We start from the raw sequence: 17,425 nt of genomic DNA, 5'->3' as shown, positions 1-17,425 counted from the left end.
CTTTCTTTCTTTCTTTCTTTCTTTCTTTCTTTCTTTCTTTCTTTCTTTCTTTCTTTCTTTCTTTCTTTCTTTCTTTCTTTCTTTCTGATATTGTTGTGTCTTAAGAATAGAGAGGCCCAAAGAGAGGGAAAGAGATGGAAGAACACAACAGCTGGCTGGCGGAGCAGTCAGAACACCACATTTACTGATTGACTTCACTGTTTTACGTGGGCATGGTTCATGGTGCCCCAAACAATTACAATAGTCTTATCAAAGATCACTGATCGCAGATCACCATAATAAATATAATAATGATGAGAAAGTTTGGAACATGATGAGAGTTGCCAAAATGTGACCCAGAAACACAAAGTAAGCAAATGCTATTGGGAAAATAGTACTGATTGACTTGCTTGACATAGGGTTGCCAAAACCTCCAATCTGTGAAAATATAATACCGGCAAAGCACAATAAAGTGAGCCTGTAACTTCCACTCAATTTCCTTGTGAACGTAAAATGGCTCTAAAAAATTAAGTCTATTTTTAAAAATACAGAAGAAGGAAAAAATACAGAAGAAGGAAAAAAATCACAAAAAACCGTGACCACATAGATAAAACAACGAATATATATCCATATTCAATCTGATGTCCTTTTAAAAAATATTTTATTTAAATTCATTTTGCCAACATATAGTATAACACCCAGTGCTCATCTCATCATGTGCCCTCCCTAATACTTGTTACCCAGTTACCCCATCCCCCCAACCCACCTCCCCTTCTGCATTAACCCTTTGTTTCCAAGAGTCAGGAGTCCTTCATTCATGGTTTATCTTCCTCTCTAATTTTTCTCCACTCAGTTTCCTTTCTTCCCCTTATGGTCCCTTTCACTATTTCTTATACTCCATATTTGAGTGAAATCATATGATAATTTTCTTTCTCTGATCTGATATCCTTTTTGTATCAGATAAAGTATGGCCCTAAAAGCAAGAATGTGAAAGAATAAAGAATTTATTAAATTTAAAATGCTTTAAATATAGACCAAAATGATAATTACATAAATACTACCTCCCACAATTAAAAAAAAAAAAGCAGCATTCCATCAATGCTGGAGTAAATTGCAGATTTTGGTCAGCAGTCAGAAGAATTAGCTGATTTGTGAGGTAAATATAAAGATATCACAATAACTCGTCTTGAAATTACCTAATTGGGCAGCCTGGGTGGCTCAGTGGTTTAGCTGGAGACCTGGGATCAAGTCCCACGTCCAGCTCCCTGCATGGAGCCTGCTTCTCCCTCTGCCTGTGTCTCTGCCTCTCTCTCTCTCTCTGTATCTCTCATGAATAAATAAATAAACTCTTAAAAAAAAAAAGAAATTACCTAATCAATTATAAATCAGGATCAGGGCAAGAAATCAATCTGCAGAAATCTCTGATTTCCAAATTATGTTACATCAACTATCTGCCAACAGTGTTCAGGGTGACATATAGTTTTCTTGGTGGTAAATCATCTTTCACCTAAAGAGAATTTGCGATTAATCATAGAAATGTTTAAGATAATCAAATCCATTATAATGCTTTTATATTAATTTTTACCTTTTTGTTATTTTATTATTTAGTATAATTTGGCCTATTAAAGTATGAGACCAATTTTGTCAGTCCAATTTTAAATGTGTGATTAAATAAGTGATTTATGCTTTTGATTTAAAGTTGAAATCTTAGTAAGTTTATAGAAAATAATGGGACATCAAAACAACTGAAGTTAATTGTATTATGACTTCATTTATTTTATATGGGTTATTTGAGCACTTGGGAAGTTGTAGTTTGTTCAGTTAGAAAGTGAGAGTACCTGAGTGTGCAGAAGAGTTAACACAATAGGAGTGAGACTGCTGCCTTTAGAAAGGCTTGCTCTTGACATTGGTCCTTGGCTGGCATTTGGGAAGTCAGGTTAGAGTGGATTACTTGTGCAAGTAATTTGGTTTATGCTGAATGACTGCTCACTTTTTGGAGTCTGAAATTTTGGTATGCGCCACATACCCGGTCCCCAATAAACACCTTGGGCTCTGGGCTCCAAGTCTCTAGTGGGCTTCCCTAGGCCAGAATATTGCACACATTATTGAATTTTCATTGCTGGAGGAAGAGTATACTCAGTGTGATTGCAAGCGGGAGGGAAAGAGTATATAGAAGCCTGCAGAGGTAGGCCTCCAGACTCTGTGTCCTTTCCTTTGTTCCAGCTGTGTATCCATGCTTTATGCTACAATAAATCTTAGCTATGAGTAGAACTATATATGGAGTTCTGTACATTCTTCCATGAATACAGATTGCTTCCATGAATCTCTGAATATGGAGGTAGTCTGGGGGACCCCCAACACACTAAGGAAAGAGTATATTTTTCTTCCAAGTATGGTTGAAAATGTTTGGAAGTATTTATAATTCACTAAGTTGATAAGTTAGATCAAATATTGAAAGCTGTCTTAGAAGTGAGTAATAAAATGTGCTAGACTTATAAATAAATAGAGAAATAGCATTTATAAACTGAATTTAAGGGCTTGAGGAAAACTAGAGCCTGAAATTTGTAATTTTAATCACCAAATACTAATTTCTAAAACCCAAGTTTTAGAAATACTAATTTTAGAAATACTAATTTAGAAATACTAATTTAATTTATTATACTAATAATACTATACTAAACACTAGTTTAGAAATACTAATTTTATTTTATTTATTTATTTTTTTAATATTTTATTTTATTTATTCATGACAGAGAGAGAGAGAGAGGCAGAGACACAGGTGGAGGGAGAAGCAGGCTCCATGTCAGGAGCCTGACGTGGGACTCAATTCCGGGTCTCCAGGATCAGGCCCTGGGCTGAAGGCGGCGCTAAACCACTGAGCTACCCGGGCTGCCTACTAATTTTAATTTAATCTAAAACTTGGGTTTTAGAAATTAGTATTTCTAAAAACCTTAATAGGCTTTTCAGCTCACAAAAATGTCCCTCAGCAGGATTAAAAAAGCTCATATTTAATATATCTCATCAGCCTGTAGTAAGTAGGTTGCTTGCCCTCCCAGTCTCAGTGGCAGAAGGGCATCTCTTCAAATCACCCACAGTTCCATACCAGAAGACAAATCAAAGAACAGATGGGGTCTGTTACTGGATCTTCTATCATTCCAATTCTAAATTCAACTTGAATATTCCTGAACTCCAAAACATCCCAAGGGGGACTGGAAGGTGTGGATATCATGTAAATTAGATCCATGAGTTGGGGGAGAGAAGATCAGAATTCCCTTGAACTGTATTTTGATGCAATATAAGTATAAAGATCCTCTTGTATTCTATTTGCCTTCTAAAACCCATTATTATATTAGAAGAAGAGGAAGAAATTGAAGTACAGAAAGTGTGTTTTAATAACATAAGTGATGGTGGTTGGTGAGTCTTGGGTCTAATGGTACCAAATGAGGAAGCTGAAGTTCTCAAACTACTGCATACTTTGATAAGGAAAATCTATTTTTGTCTCTTGATCTACATTTATGACCTAAGTCAGGGAAATACACCTGGTTTACTTCTTTAACATTTTTATGCAGATAGTCTGTTATGCATTGTTGTTTCAAATGTACAATAATTTGTACAAAGATTTTTCTCAAGTATGTCTTAACCAGAGCAAATGGTTTCTTTTCTATGTACTTCCTTGCCTTAATAAATATGTAATATAAATTTAAGCAAACTTGTTATGTATATTTGTAAGCTACAAACTAAAAAATAGTTTTGTTTACTTTGTATTTTGCAAACTCGAGGTAAGAATTAAGTTTCAAATAAACCTGTAATATTAAAAAAAGAAAAAAAAAGATTTCAGTTAAAAAGAAGGAGCCTAGGATCCAGCCCTGATTATACCACTTGGTAGTACACCATATGACATCATCTTGTAGAATCTATTTCCAATGGTGATATTAAAATGTGATTTCTATAGAAGTATCAGTAGGTAGGAAGTCCAGTTGAATTCATGCAACAAGCTGGTAACTCTGTAGTGTTAAAGACTCAGGAAAAGCTAATAAAAATAAGCCCTTTAATATTATTTAATACACTTGACAGATTTCTCCATTAGATGAAGAGTGCAGGAGGAGTCTCTAGTAAAATAATCATACCTAAAACCTACTGGTTATGCATTAGAAAACGATACTAAAATAGAGATTTTTCACCCCATACCTAGCATAGTACCTGGTATTTAGTAAACCTAGTATATATTTGTTGATGAATGAACTATCAATTTAGTTAAGGAATTAATATGTAAACATCTCAAAGTTAAAGGATAATATAAGACAGTGGTTCTGGAGGCATATAGGAAGCAATAAGTGATAAATTGCCAAATGAATGGAAGTGAGAATAAGTGTTAAGAGCTCAAAGTAGGGATCCCTGGGTGGTGCAGCGGTTTAGTGCCTGCCTTTGGCCCAGGGCAGGATCCTGGAGACCCGAGATCGAATCCCACGTCGGGCTCCCGGCATGGTGCCTGCTTCTCCCTCTGCCTGTGTCTCTGCCTCTCTCTCTCTCTCTATCATGAATAAATAAATAAGTTAATCTTAAAAAAAAAAAGAGCTCAAAGTAGGGAGAGACCACTGTAGGCTGTAATAGTCAAGGCTTCGTGGAGAAGGAAAATCTTAGAAAATCTTTGCTTTAAAAATATTTTGGACTTGAAGGTATAAGAATGGGGAATGGCATGAGAAACAAGAGTATGAACAAAGGAACAGAAGAAAGAAAAATAAGAAGCATGATTTTGAGTTGCATGTTGACCCTCTGGCCTGGTAGCTTAGCTGCCTTAGAAAAGAAGAGGAGGGAAAGGCCTTGTAACACCAGGTTGTGGTCATGCTACTCAGGCTCAGGAGTTTGGACCTGATTCTTTTAGTAAAGAGAAGAACGAATGGTTTTTCAACAGGCAATGGTATAAAGAAAGACTTTGTGGTTCTAGAATAAAGATTATACTGGGAACAAGATGTAGGATGGTTTGGGTGGGATTAGAGGAGTGAGTACTGTTGGCAGGGAATAGTTAGAAAGCAGATATAAGGTAATAAAGGGCTAAGCCATGGTAAGGTCAGAGGTTATGGAAGGAGACAGATTCCTTAAACATTGTAGAGGAAGAAGTAATGACCACATACAAAGGAAGGATAAGAGTACCTTTTTTAATTTTTTATTTTTATTTATTTATTTTTTAAGAGTACTTTTATGAATGTGGAAGATAAGGGTAAATTTCCTGTTATGGTTGTTGTTTATACCAAGTGAGTTGGAATCAGTATCTGTATCAGATGGTAGAATGGAGAAGTTTACTTTTTCAAGAGAGTAAAGAACTTTTGTAACTCAAATTGAAATTGGAATGCATTACTCCTAGGGGTTTAACTCTTTTGTAGTTTACTAAAGAATCTTGGCTTTTCCAAATAAATCTGGTAAGAAGAGTTAAGCAACTCATATCTAGAGGGATAATGTACATACTGATGAGCTGGAATGTGGCTGGGGTCTTTGAAAGACTTTTCAATCATTTTTATTTCATTTATTTATTTATTTATTTATTTATTTATTTATTTATTTTTCAATCATTTTTAGAGAAGAGAAGCACAGGTTGTGCTTCAGGAAAGAGGACAGGCGGTCAAGTTTCTGCCAGTGCAAGTGAAGGCAACAACTACTGGAATTTTTGCATGTTTTTTAATGTGTCGCTGGCAAATATGCTTCAGGAAAGGATGAACAACTCCTGGCCAAGGAGGAAGCAGCTTTAAAGAAAGCAAAGCCAAAACAAAGAATTGGCAGTTCTCTTAAGAGGCTGGCTAGTATTGTTCAGGCCAGCCTGGCCTGGCCTTCCTGTTTTGTGGAATTCTCAACCTTTTTTGTTTTTAACTGACAAACATCGCAGCAGCTTAGGACCTGGATTTCAAGTCTATTTTCATGCAGAACCCATTCCTCTAATTCTGAACTCCTACTAGCATCCTAATCCTCACAGCCAATGCCTCTAAAACAATAAAAAGAATCCCTTTCTGATGGAGAGAATAACGGATCCTCTTTCACCAGAAGCAACTGCAGGCCTTTATTCCTTGGAAGCAGTTCCAACTATCCCCCTTTATTTGTAGGCAACAGAACAAACAAAATGAAGCTATCTTGCTCAGCCAAGTGAGGACAAATGATCCAGAACCTAAAATATACTGAAGATGAGCAAGACGTTTTACACACACAGACCCACATAGCAACTGTAGGTGGGCAAATGTATGCCTAGGTCTTGACCAGCACATCAATAGCAAAATCATTCTCTGTGTCTAAACGCTACACTAAGCAAATATAGTCAGTTTTACATACCTGTTTTCTTGCAGCGGGGAAAGGCTTTGCTTACATTCTTTTCGGTGGTGGGGTGGTGAGGGCATTGCCTATGTTGGCTCTTTTAGAAGAAACAAAATTCTTTCCTACTTGAAGAAAAGAAAACGAGAGAAACAGAGAAGAGGAAAGAGAAGATTTGCAAAGGGGTTAAAAGGAAACAACTGTATTTAGAGGGTTTGGAACTAAACATCTTTCAGGTTTGGAACTAAAACACCTTAGGTATAGCTACTGTTTTAAGACTTTCTGGTGTGAAAATAGGTAACCTGTAAAAATTAACCTTGTGCCAATGGTATCAAATTTTATTTTGATATCATCAATAACATTTAGCTGCTGTTCTTTTTTCTCAAGTTTAAAGAAAACCCAACTTCTTAGGTATAGCACTCAAGTTATTTTGGAGCTCCAATTTTTAAACACTCTAATTAAACCACTTTGAAGCAATAGTCCTACAATTTGTTAACTACAACCTTCTTTGGGAACCGGCCATGGTTTTCAGTTAGCTACAGACCTGCATCATTGAATCCAGTTGCTGGAATCCAATTGTCATTAAGAGTTTATGAAACGTAAAAGAACAGGAGAAAACTCCTCTCTCTAGTCAGTATACTGATGCTGATGGTCTCATAGTTACTAATTTATAATAAGCTCACAAAAAATTGGAATATGAATTAGAATGACGATTTTTCTTTAAGATTTTATTTATTTATATGAGAGAGTGAGTAGAATGAGAGAGAGAGAGCACAAGCAGGGGTGAAGGACAGAGGAAGAGGGACAAGCAAACTCCCCACTAAGCAGGGAGCCCAAAGTGGAGTTTGATCCCAGGATCCTAAGATCATGACCTGAGCAGAAGGCAGACACTTAACCAACTGAGCCACCCAGGCACCCTGACAACTGATTTTCTTATGGGATATTTCTTTCTTTCTTTCTTTCTTTCTTTCTTTCTTTCTTTCTTTCTTTCTTTCTTTCTTTCTTTCTTTCTTTCTTTCTTCTTTCTTTTTCTTTCTTTCTTTCTTTTTCTTTCTTTCTTCCTTTCTTAGATTTATTTATTTATCTTGGGAGTGGGGGAGGACAGAGGGAGAGAGAGAAAGGGTCTTAAGCAGGCTGTGCTCTATCCCATGATGCTTAGATAATGACCTGAGCCAAAACCAAGAGTCGGATAGATGCTTAACCAACTATGCTACCCAGGCATCTCTGGGACGTTCCTATCTATGATTTAAATGCTCAAGTCTCCTAAGGGGGATCTTCCAGGTAGGAGAGTAGAAAAAAGCTGGTACAAATAAGAGATTTGTCATCCAACTAATGGAAAATGCTTATGTGAGCTGTCTTCACCTATAATAGAGAAAAACCTCTCTAGGGACTGGAAATTTCATACTGTTCTGATCCAATGTTAAAAGATCCAATGCTGTTATTAGTCTAATAATTGTGACTACCACTAATAAAGACACCATTCCTAGGATGATTCTTTATTCCAGGAACTATGCTAAGCATTTAATCCTCACACAATCTTTGGAGATAAAGATGATTACACTTTGGATTAGGAAGGTTAAATTATTTAATCAAGATCACCTACCTAGGGATCCCTGGGTGGCGCAGCGGTTTAGCGCCTGCCTTTGGCCCAGGGCGCGATCCTGGAGACTCAGGATCGAATCCCACGTCGGGCTCCTGGTGCATGGAGCCTGCTTCTCCCTCTGCCTGTGTCTCTGCCTCTCTCTCTCTCTCTCTCTCTCTGTGACCATCATAAATAAATAAAAAATTAAAAAAAAAAAAAAAGATCACCTACCTAGTTAAATCCCTGAGGCAGGATTCAAAAGCGGAGCTCTCTGAGATCATCCCCATACTATACTATATGGATTCTCAATAATTATGGGACTGTTTTTTAATTTCTATTTAAAACAACCCTTTGTTTAAAAAAAAAAAAAAACCTTTGTTTTTAACACATTCTTTATTCTGATAGGTATTGTAAATAAAGTTGTACGTGATTCAGTCTTAGCTTTGGCCAGTTAATAAAGGTGATTTGTGGGATCCCTGGGTGGCGCAGCGGTTTGGCGCCTGCCTTTGGCCCAGGGCATGATCCTGGAGACCCCGGATCGAATCCCACGTTGGGCTCCTGGTGCATGGAGCCTGCTTCTCCCTCTGCCTGTGTTGCTGCCTCTCTCTCTCTCTCTCTCTCTGTGATTATCATGAATAAATATAAATAAATTAAATCTTTAAAAAAAAAGGTGATTTGTTAAAAGTTTTCTATGAAATTGTATATATTAAGCATATAAAAGAAGTGTAGAGATTATTGTAATAAATGCTCAAGTATCCACTGTGAGGATTCTTGTACATTAGCATTAGTCTCTTCTTTACAAAGAAATTCTTTTATGTTTTTAAAATTTCTTTTACAGATCAATTTATTTTTTTTGAGAGAAAGAATGTGAGCAGTGGGAGGGGCAGAGGGAGAGAATCCTTAGGCAGTCCCCTGCAACTAGGTGCAGAGCCCAATGAGAGGCTAGATCCCACAACCCTAAATCATGACCTAAACTGAAACCAAGAGTTGGCCTCCTAACTAACTGAGCCACCCAGGTGTCCCAGAGATTCTTTTAAAATATAACTCAATCGGGTCGCTTTTCTTGAAACCTTCTGATGCCTTTCCACACCGAAATACATCCTCAGGGAGATCCCTGGGTGGTGCAGCGGTTTAGCGCCTGCCTTTGGCCCAGGGCGAGATCCTGGAGACCCAGGATCGAGTCCCACGTCGGGCTCCCGGTGCATGGAGCCTGCTTCTCCCTCTGCCTATGTCTCTGCCTCTCTCTCTCTCTCTCTCTCTGTGACTATTATAAATAAATAAAAATTAAAAAAAAAAAATCGAAATACATCCTCAAAATGAGCTACTAAATCCTACACAATCTCTGACCATTTTCCCTCTAGTTATTGATACCCCAGCCACACTCACCTTGCTGTGCCTTGAAGATGCCAAGCATTTCCTGTCTTAGAGCCTTTGTGCCTACTTCTCCCTCCATCTGTACCACTCTGATCTCAGTATCCCAATAGGATTAAGTTTAGTGGAAAGACAGTGGCATAAACAATATAGACACTTATTTATCCTTCATATTCAAGACATCTTGAGGTAGGCATTCCAGAGATGGTATAAAGTGTGGTTTCAAAGAACTCACATTCCTTCTATCTTGTTGCTTTGCCATGTGTGGCTTCCATTCTCGGACTCATCTCACAACCTAGGTCAGCCACAGGGATTCTGGTCATCATGTTTGAACTCTAGCCAACAGGAAGGAGGAAGACGGAAAAAGCACTCCGTGTTTCTATGAAATGTTGGATAAAGGAAAAAACTTTTTTTTTTTTAAGTATTTTTTTGAAGTTAAACCTTGCTGTCTAAGTAGAATCCCATCTACCTTCATGGCAGCCTTAGAGGGCAATTATAAAGTGCTCTTTTAAACTGGAATGGTTTCTCATCACCCTTCTAGTAAAAATGTAGCTGAACTTGATCTTTTTGTGCCACCTATGGCCCAGGGGAATTCAGATTTCTTCTGTTTTAGTAACAGAAATCTTAAAAATTAAAAATAAATGCTATAAATATTTTTATAGAAAACTTGTATTAACTGGTCAAAGCTAAAGCTGAATCATTTATAACTAGTTTTATAATAACCTATCAGAATAATGAATGTGTTTAACACAAATGGGTTGGTCAAAATAGAAACTAAAAAACACACAATCCAAGAATTATTGAGAATCCATATAGTATTTATCAAATAAACTCCAATATATACAAAATATATTTTTATTTTATTTATTTATTTATTTATTTATTTATTTATTTATTTATGAGAAACACAGAGAGGAGTGAGAGAGAGGCAGAGACACAGACCAGAGGGAGAAGCAGGCTCCATGCGGGAGCCTGACGTGGGACTCGATCCGGGGTCTCCAGGATCACGCCCTGGGCGGAAGGTGGCGCTAAACCGCTGAGCCACCTGGGCTGCCCCTATTTCTTGTTATTTATGTATTAAAACTTATAGCATTTACTCATTATGAAGTTAGTCAATCAAAACAGTATCTCTGATTAGCACAAAAATGTTAAAAAGGGTTTCTTATGGTTGCAGAAAGCCCCTGAAATAAACCTATTTCTGCATTTGTTTTGGTTATACCATATTATGAAAAATATGATCTACAGACCAGTCGTCAGAGTAGTTTCAGATTTCTGCATTGTTTGTGTCATCTTACTTTTATGATTTTTCTTTGATTAAACAGAGATGACAAGAGAGGATGTATTCTGAAATACACACAAACATCCATGAGTTAGCACACAGGTTTCCAACATGTTAAATGTTGGTAGATAGTACACGAAAAAACACTGCATGTTTTTGTACAGTTTCTTAAATGTTTTAAATAAATAAGGAAATTCTTCTCTCTATATTTAGGATAAACACATTGTTGTTTATAGGCTTTAAAAAAAACTGCTTTGTTGAAATTTAGATGCCATAAGTTTTAAGTGTGCAATCCAGTGAATTTAGTAAATTTATAGACTTGCGTGACCATTACTAGTCCAGTTTTAGAACCTTTCTATTGCCTCAAAAACCTAGCTGCAAACCTATGTTTTCTGGTGCCAGTTATTCCCCCTAGACCCCCTCCCTTATTTTCTGACCTTCCAATGAGAACAGTAGGTGGTCTCCTAGAAGCTAATGTGTTAGTGTTTGTGTAAAAATATCCATGATCTGTGTTCCTGTAAAAAGTATCTAATATAGCTATAGAACTTATAGTGAAAGGTAAAAAATAAGTGATTTGGTCATTGGGAGGCTTTGAGCAAATTCATTTTATGCACTGTGTAATGATGTGTAATTGGTATCGAAGCATGTTACATGTTGAACTGGAATGTTCCTATGGTATCAGAGGACAATTCTTCCAATGTCCAGTGTGCTTACCATCTAATGATATCTTATCGATCAGCAAGTTGCAGCTGATTCTCTATGGCCCACCAGAAGAGAGACTTACAATCCCCCCCAAATTGAGGACATACTTGCTAGTTATGATACCTAAACTTCTGTTAGTGGTTTCACACACACAGAATCCCATGTGTAGTCAAAGAATAATCAGTGTCTTTCACAAACTCTAGTAGTGTTTATTTCTGAGAACACATATTGCTCTTATAAAACTGCTGGAAAAGTTGGCCTATATGTCCCTCAGTAAAAGAGGCAACACTACTCAGGACTCCTGGCAGACTGATTCCATGGGATTTAAAACTCCCTTTTTGTGGAGCTTGTTAAGGTGACAGTGTTCTTTCAAAAAAAATATATATATATATACAGGTGACACCTGTCTGGTAGGTTGGCTAAGGAAGTATGGAAAGGCACTAGGGAAGAGTAGCAGATCTCGTTCATAAAGTGTTTGGTGACAATGGGTGGCTCGTTGTATTGAAAAGTACCATGGCCTACTAGTATATAGTAGGTTGGAAAGAAGTCATATAAAGGATAGGTTTGGGCAAAAGCCTAGTGATACTATAGAAGCTTTGTCCTTGATTCGCAAATGAGGAGGCCCTGCCAGCTGTCTGGGAGAGCCAGGAGTGGAGATCACATAGTTCTTCATGGCTGACCCAGCTTGCAAGATCATATTGCTGAAACAGGAGAACCAAGAGGAAAGACCCCCTTGCTGAGATCTGTGCAGTGTGGACTGCTCTTCACCTAATGCATTCAGTACCACCTCCTACTCAGACCTTTATCCTTTTTTTTTTTTAGACCTTTATCCTTTCAGACACAAACAGGCCCAGATTCTTTTTTTTTTTTTTTTAATATTTTATTTATTTATTCATGAGAGACACAGAGAGAGAGAGGCAGACACAGGCAGAGGGAGAAGCAGGCTCCACGCAGGGAGCCCGATGTGGGACTGGATCCTGGGCCTCCAGGATCACGCCCTGGGCCGAAGGCGGCACTAAACCCCTGAGGAGCCACCCGGGCTGCCCCAGGCCCAGATTCTTAATGTGTCCCTGCTTTGTTGCTGGCACAGCCACAAGCTCTATTGTGTTGCACTCCAACCACACACACCCATGCCCCAGCCCCCTATTAGTCCGTGTGGTTGGCCTCGGAGCAGGGGGCTAGCCTGGGCTTGGGAGGCTGAGGCTGTGTGCTTACCCGTAGTTCAGATCTCTGAGTCTCACAGGCTGGTGCACTCTGGCAAAGCCCTGATAAGGCCAAATAGCCCTTGGTGCGTCCGTAACATCAGCTTTAATGAATATGCCACAAGGCAAATCCTTAGATCCCCAGGCCTACAGTTAGGCATGTCGCACACTGTCAAGCTTTGACCTCTGCCTCACTCCCTTTGGCCTTCTCACTAAGCACCTTACCATGCAGCCATTCTGATGGAGGAAGACCTGGAAACTTTGGAGCCACGTGAGACATCCCCACCACCACACCTGCAAGCACTGGGACCAAGTTCCCCTGCCACCAACCCTGCCCCCTTCCGGTTGGGGGCCAGGGTAATGCTGGTGACATGTGTCACCACAGGATCGACTAAGATAGCTACCACCCAGGTTACTTAGGGAAAGTGGGTATGTTGCATTACCACTTAAAGAGAAACCAGAGCTTCTGCCCAGCTGTCAACCTTGGTAAACAATGGATATTTGTTAGTGAACAGACACATACAAATGCTGCCAAAAACAAGACTGGAGCTGATGGGGTGCAATCAGGCTACTGCAAAGTTCTGGGGAAAGCAAAGGTCTCAAAGCAACCAGTCATCATGGGGCCTACATTCTTCAACATAAGAGCTGAGATGATTAAGGGTATGTGTGGGGAAGCTTGGCAGGGGAGCAATCCTATATCCTGGTAGCTTGAAGCCATATGGAGGGAGGTGCTTAATGCTAACAAATGCCTTAAAAAAAAAAAAAAAAAAAAGAGTGAACAGGTCTAGGGCAGGGGTTCACATCGCCTTCTCTACCTGGCACTGATCAAAGTATATTGGGAACTTGATGGCACTTAAAGTTGTCAAAACTGTCAATCCTTAGTGATAGTGGGGCACAGGTTACCATGTTTCCTAGAGTCCCCTGTTGGCACAATTAAAAGCTATTTTGGGTGTGGAAACAAATCTTAAATTGGAATACTGGTTGACATGAGTATATAGCAGGGCTCTTTTGAGCCAATACACAGAGGATGTAAGTAACTAAGAATGCTGAATGCATGATAGGAGGTATATTTTAAAGAAATTCCTCAAGCAGATTTGCAGTCCTGTGGCTTTCCCACCCCAAGCCCCAGACAACCACTAACCTACTTTCTAACTCTATAGCTTCACCTTCTCTAGGCATTTCACTAAATGGAATCCTACAATCTTTATTTTCTTGGCTTTTTTCACTTGGCATGTTTTTGAGGTTCATCTGTCTTGTGGCATGAATCATTCATTTTTATTCCTCAATAGTATTCTATTGTATGGATATACCAAATTTTGCTTATCTTCTTACCATTTGACAGACATTCAGGTTGTTTCTGAGTTTGGGCTATTATGAATAATGCTATTTTTTTATAAATTTATTTTTATTGGTGTTCAATTTGCCAACATATAGAATAACACCCAGTGCTCATCCCATCAAGTGCCCTACTTAGTGCCTGTCACCCAGTCACCCTCACCCCCCGCCCACCTCCCTTTCTACCACCCCTAGTTCTAAACATTTGTTTACAGGCGTTTGTGTGAATATATATTATTATTTCTTTCACACAGATTCCTAGGAATTAATTCTTGGGATTATATGGTTAAATTTATGTTTCACTTTTTAAGAAACCACCAAGCTAGTTTTTCCAAATTGCACCATTTTACATTGCCACCAGCAATGTATGAGGATTCCACTTTTCCCACATTCTCTCACTAACCTGTGTTAATTGTGTCTTTTTGATTTTAGCCATTTTAGTGATATGAAGTTGTATCTCATTGTGACTTTAATTTGTATTTCCATAATGACTAATGATGTTGATCATCTCTCTCTCTCACATTTTTTAAAGATTTTATTTATTTATGAGAGACACAGAGAGAGAGAGAGGCAGAGACACAGGCAGAAGGAGAAGCAGGCTCCATGCAGGGAGCCTGATAGGACTGGATCCCAGGACTCCAGGATCACGCCCTGGGCTGAAGGCAGGTGCCAAACCGCTGAGCCACCCAGGGATCCCCTGAACATCTCTTCATGTACTTATTGGTCATTCATATATTTCTGCTGAAATGTCTACATAAATCTTTTGCCCATTTTTAAAACTGGGTAATGTTTTTGATATTCAGTTGGAAGTGTTACTTATAAATTCTGAATACAAGTTGTTCTTCTATACTACTTTTTTTTTTTTTTAAGATTTTATTTATTTATTCATGAGAGACAGAGAGAGAGGCAGAGACACAGGCAGAGGGAGAAGCAGGCTCCATGCGGGGAGCCGGATGTGGGACTCGATTCTGGGAGCGGGATCACACCCAGAGCCAAAGGCAGACACCCAACAGCTGAGCCACCCAGGTGTCCCTGTACTACACTTAAAAAAAAAAAAAAAAAAAAAAAACCGGGTATCCCTGGGTGGCTCAGCGGTTTGGCGCCTAGGCGCCTTTGGCCCGGGGCGCGATCCTGGAGACCCGGGATCGAATCCCACATCGGGCTCCCGGTGCATGGAGCCTGCTTCTCCCTCTGCCTGTGTCTCTGCCTCTCTCTCTATCAGTCAATCAATCAATCTTGAAAAAAAAAAAAAAAAAAAGCCATATGCAGTATTTACATTTTTAGTTTTACTACAGAATGGAACCAAAAATGCATGAATGTTATTTATTTGGAGAAAAAATATCCATACTATGCATACAAGTTATCAGATACATGATTTGCAAATATTTTCTCTAAGTGGCTATTTTTTTTTAAAGATTTTATTAATTTATTTGACAGAATGAGAAAGCACAAGCAGAGGCGTGGCATGCAGAGGGAGAGGGAGAAGCAGAGGAGGGAGCCTCACATGGGGCTTGATCTCGGGACTCCAAGATCTGGCTAAGCTACCCAGGTGCCCCTGGCTAAACTATTTTTTTTAAAGATTTTATTTATTTATTCATGAGAGACAGAGAGAGAGAGAGAGAGAGAGAGAGAGAGAGAGAGAGGCAGAGACACAGGCAGAGGGAGAAGCAGGCTCCATGCATGGAGCCCGATGTGGGATTCGATTCCGGGACTCCAGGATCACACCCTGGGCTGAAGGCGGGCGCTAAACCACTGAACCACCCAGGGATCCCCCCTGGCTAAACTATTTTTAAAATATTTACATAAAAGTTTTGGGGAGTCCCTGAAGCCTCTCCTTTGTACCCCAGGATTATCAGACTACAATTTGAAACCTACTACTAGTGAGCAGTTCAGTGGCATTTAAACTCAGCAAGCTAAGTAACTCATCTCCAGCTGGATCATGGACTGGTGGAATTTTTTTTTTTTAAAGATTTTATTTATTTATTCATAGAGATGGAGAGAGAGAGAGAGAGAGAGAGAGAGAGAGAGAGAGAAGCAGAGGGAGAAGCAGGCTCTACGCAGAGAGCCCTACGTGGGACTCGATCCCAGGACTCCAGGATCATGCCCTGGGCTGCAGGCGGCGCTAAACCGCTGCGCCACCTTGGCTGCCCGGACTGGTGGAATTTAAAGGACTTTGCAATTAACCAAATGTCCTTCTAATTTCGTAAATGAACTTAATGACTTATAAAGCCTGTATGCAAGGTTTTTTTGGAGCACTGAAGGCAGAGCTTAAATTGAGGATAAGCAAAAACATCAAGAGTCATCGAGTTCAGATAAGGCAAGAGAACAAAGGGAGAAAAGTCAGTATTTCCTGATAAGTTTGGAGTTTTATTTGCTGGCTCATGATAAAGGAATTTAAACATCAAAGAGAAGTGAGGAAGAAGTGAACTGTGTAGAAACTGGAATTTAATAATAGAAGTCCACCTCAAGGACTGTTGTTTTAAATAGTAACAACAACAACAAAAACTCATGCTGTTAAGGGAATTGGGTTGTGTTCAGTGTATGAGGACAACTTTGAACATTTCCCTCAAACCACTCCCTGCTTCCTTTGCATTTATGATTTATATACATTTTTTTTGTATACCCCTTTAAATTTACCTCATTTGTCCATTTAACAATGAATTCACTAAGTTCCTATTATAAAGCTAGAAACTGGTCTTAAAATATATTCATACTCTTTTAAGGAAAAATACTTAAGTAAGCAGTTATAAAATCATGGACTAAGTACTAAAACATATGTATATATATATATTTTAAGATTTTATTTATTTATTCATGAGAGACCCAGAGAGAGGGGCAGAGACACAGGCAGAGGGAGAAGCAGGCTCCCCGCAGGGAGCCTGAGGTGGGACTAGATCATGGGTCTCCAGGATCACACCCTGGGCTGAAGGTGGCGCTAAACCACTGAGCCACCCGAGCTGCCCTAAAACATATTTTATAAGTACATATTGTGAGTTTGAGCTCCATATTGGGTGAAGAGACTACTTAAAAATAAAATCTGAAAAAAAAAAAGAAGGGCACCTGAGTGGCTCAGTGGTTGATCATCTGCCTTCCGCTCAGGTGGTGATCCCAGGGTCCTGGGATTGAATTTTGCATCGGGTTCCTCAAGGGGAGCCTGCTTCTCTCTCTGCCTCTCTCTTTGTGTCTCTTATGAATAAATAAATAAAATCTAAAAAAAAAAAAAAAAAGAAAAAGAGAAAATAAATAGAAAACCAGAATAGACCTATAACTGGCAAGGAGATTGAATCAGTAATATAAACCTCCCAACAAAAAAAAAAGCAAGGGACCAAATGGTTTCACAGGTAGATTCTACCAAATATTTAAAGAACTAATACCAGTCCTTCTCAAACTCTTTCAAAAAACTGAAGAGAAGGTGTGGGACCAAAACTACACAAAGACACTAAGAGATAAAAAGAACTATAGACTACTATCCTTTGTGAATATAGATGCAAAAATTCTTAACATAATAATACTAGCAGCAAATGGAATTCGGCAATTTATTAAAAGGTTTATAAACTGTGACCAAGTGGGATTTAACCGTGTGAAGATGGTTCAACTTATGAAAAACATCAATGCACTGTACCACATTATTAGAATGAAGGGAAAAAAACTGCATGATCATCTTGTGTACCAGATATTTGC

At 38.8% G+C, this 17,425-nt stretch overlaps 1 protein-coding gene and 1 long non-coding RNA gene across 2 annotated transcripts in view; one reads left to right on the top strand and one right to left on the bottom strand.

Moving 5' to 3' along the window:
• Positions 1-17,425, top strand: part of ABCG2 (ATP binding cassette subfamily G member 2 (JR blood group)) — a 138,090-nt gene that overhangs the window by 29,560 nt on the left and 91,105 nt on the right. The gene's annotated exons all lie outside the window — the stretch shown is intronic.
• LOC140623924 (uncharacterized) overlaps positions 1-17,425 on the bottom strand; it is an 88,103-nt gene that overhangs the window by 61,731 nt on the left and 8,947 nt on the right. The window contains exon 3 of the long non-coding RNA XR_012023448.1: positions 6,295-6,398. This is a non-coding gene — a long non-coding RNA (uncharacterized lncRNA). The remainder of the gene's footprint in view (positions 1-6,294; positions 6,399-17,425) is intronic.

This window comes from Canis lupus, chromosome 33 (genome assembly GCF_048164855.1).
Source record: "Canis lupus baileyi chromosome 33, mCanLup2.hap1, whole genome shotgun sequence".
In the NCBI taxonomy this organism is placed as follows: Eukaryota; Metazoa; Chordata; class Mammalia; order Carnivora; family Canidae; genus Canis; species Canis lupus.
Note: the sequence above shows the minus strand (reverse complement) of the source record. Positions and strands in the feature narration are given on the sequence as shown.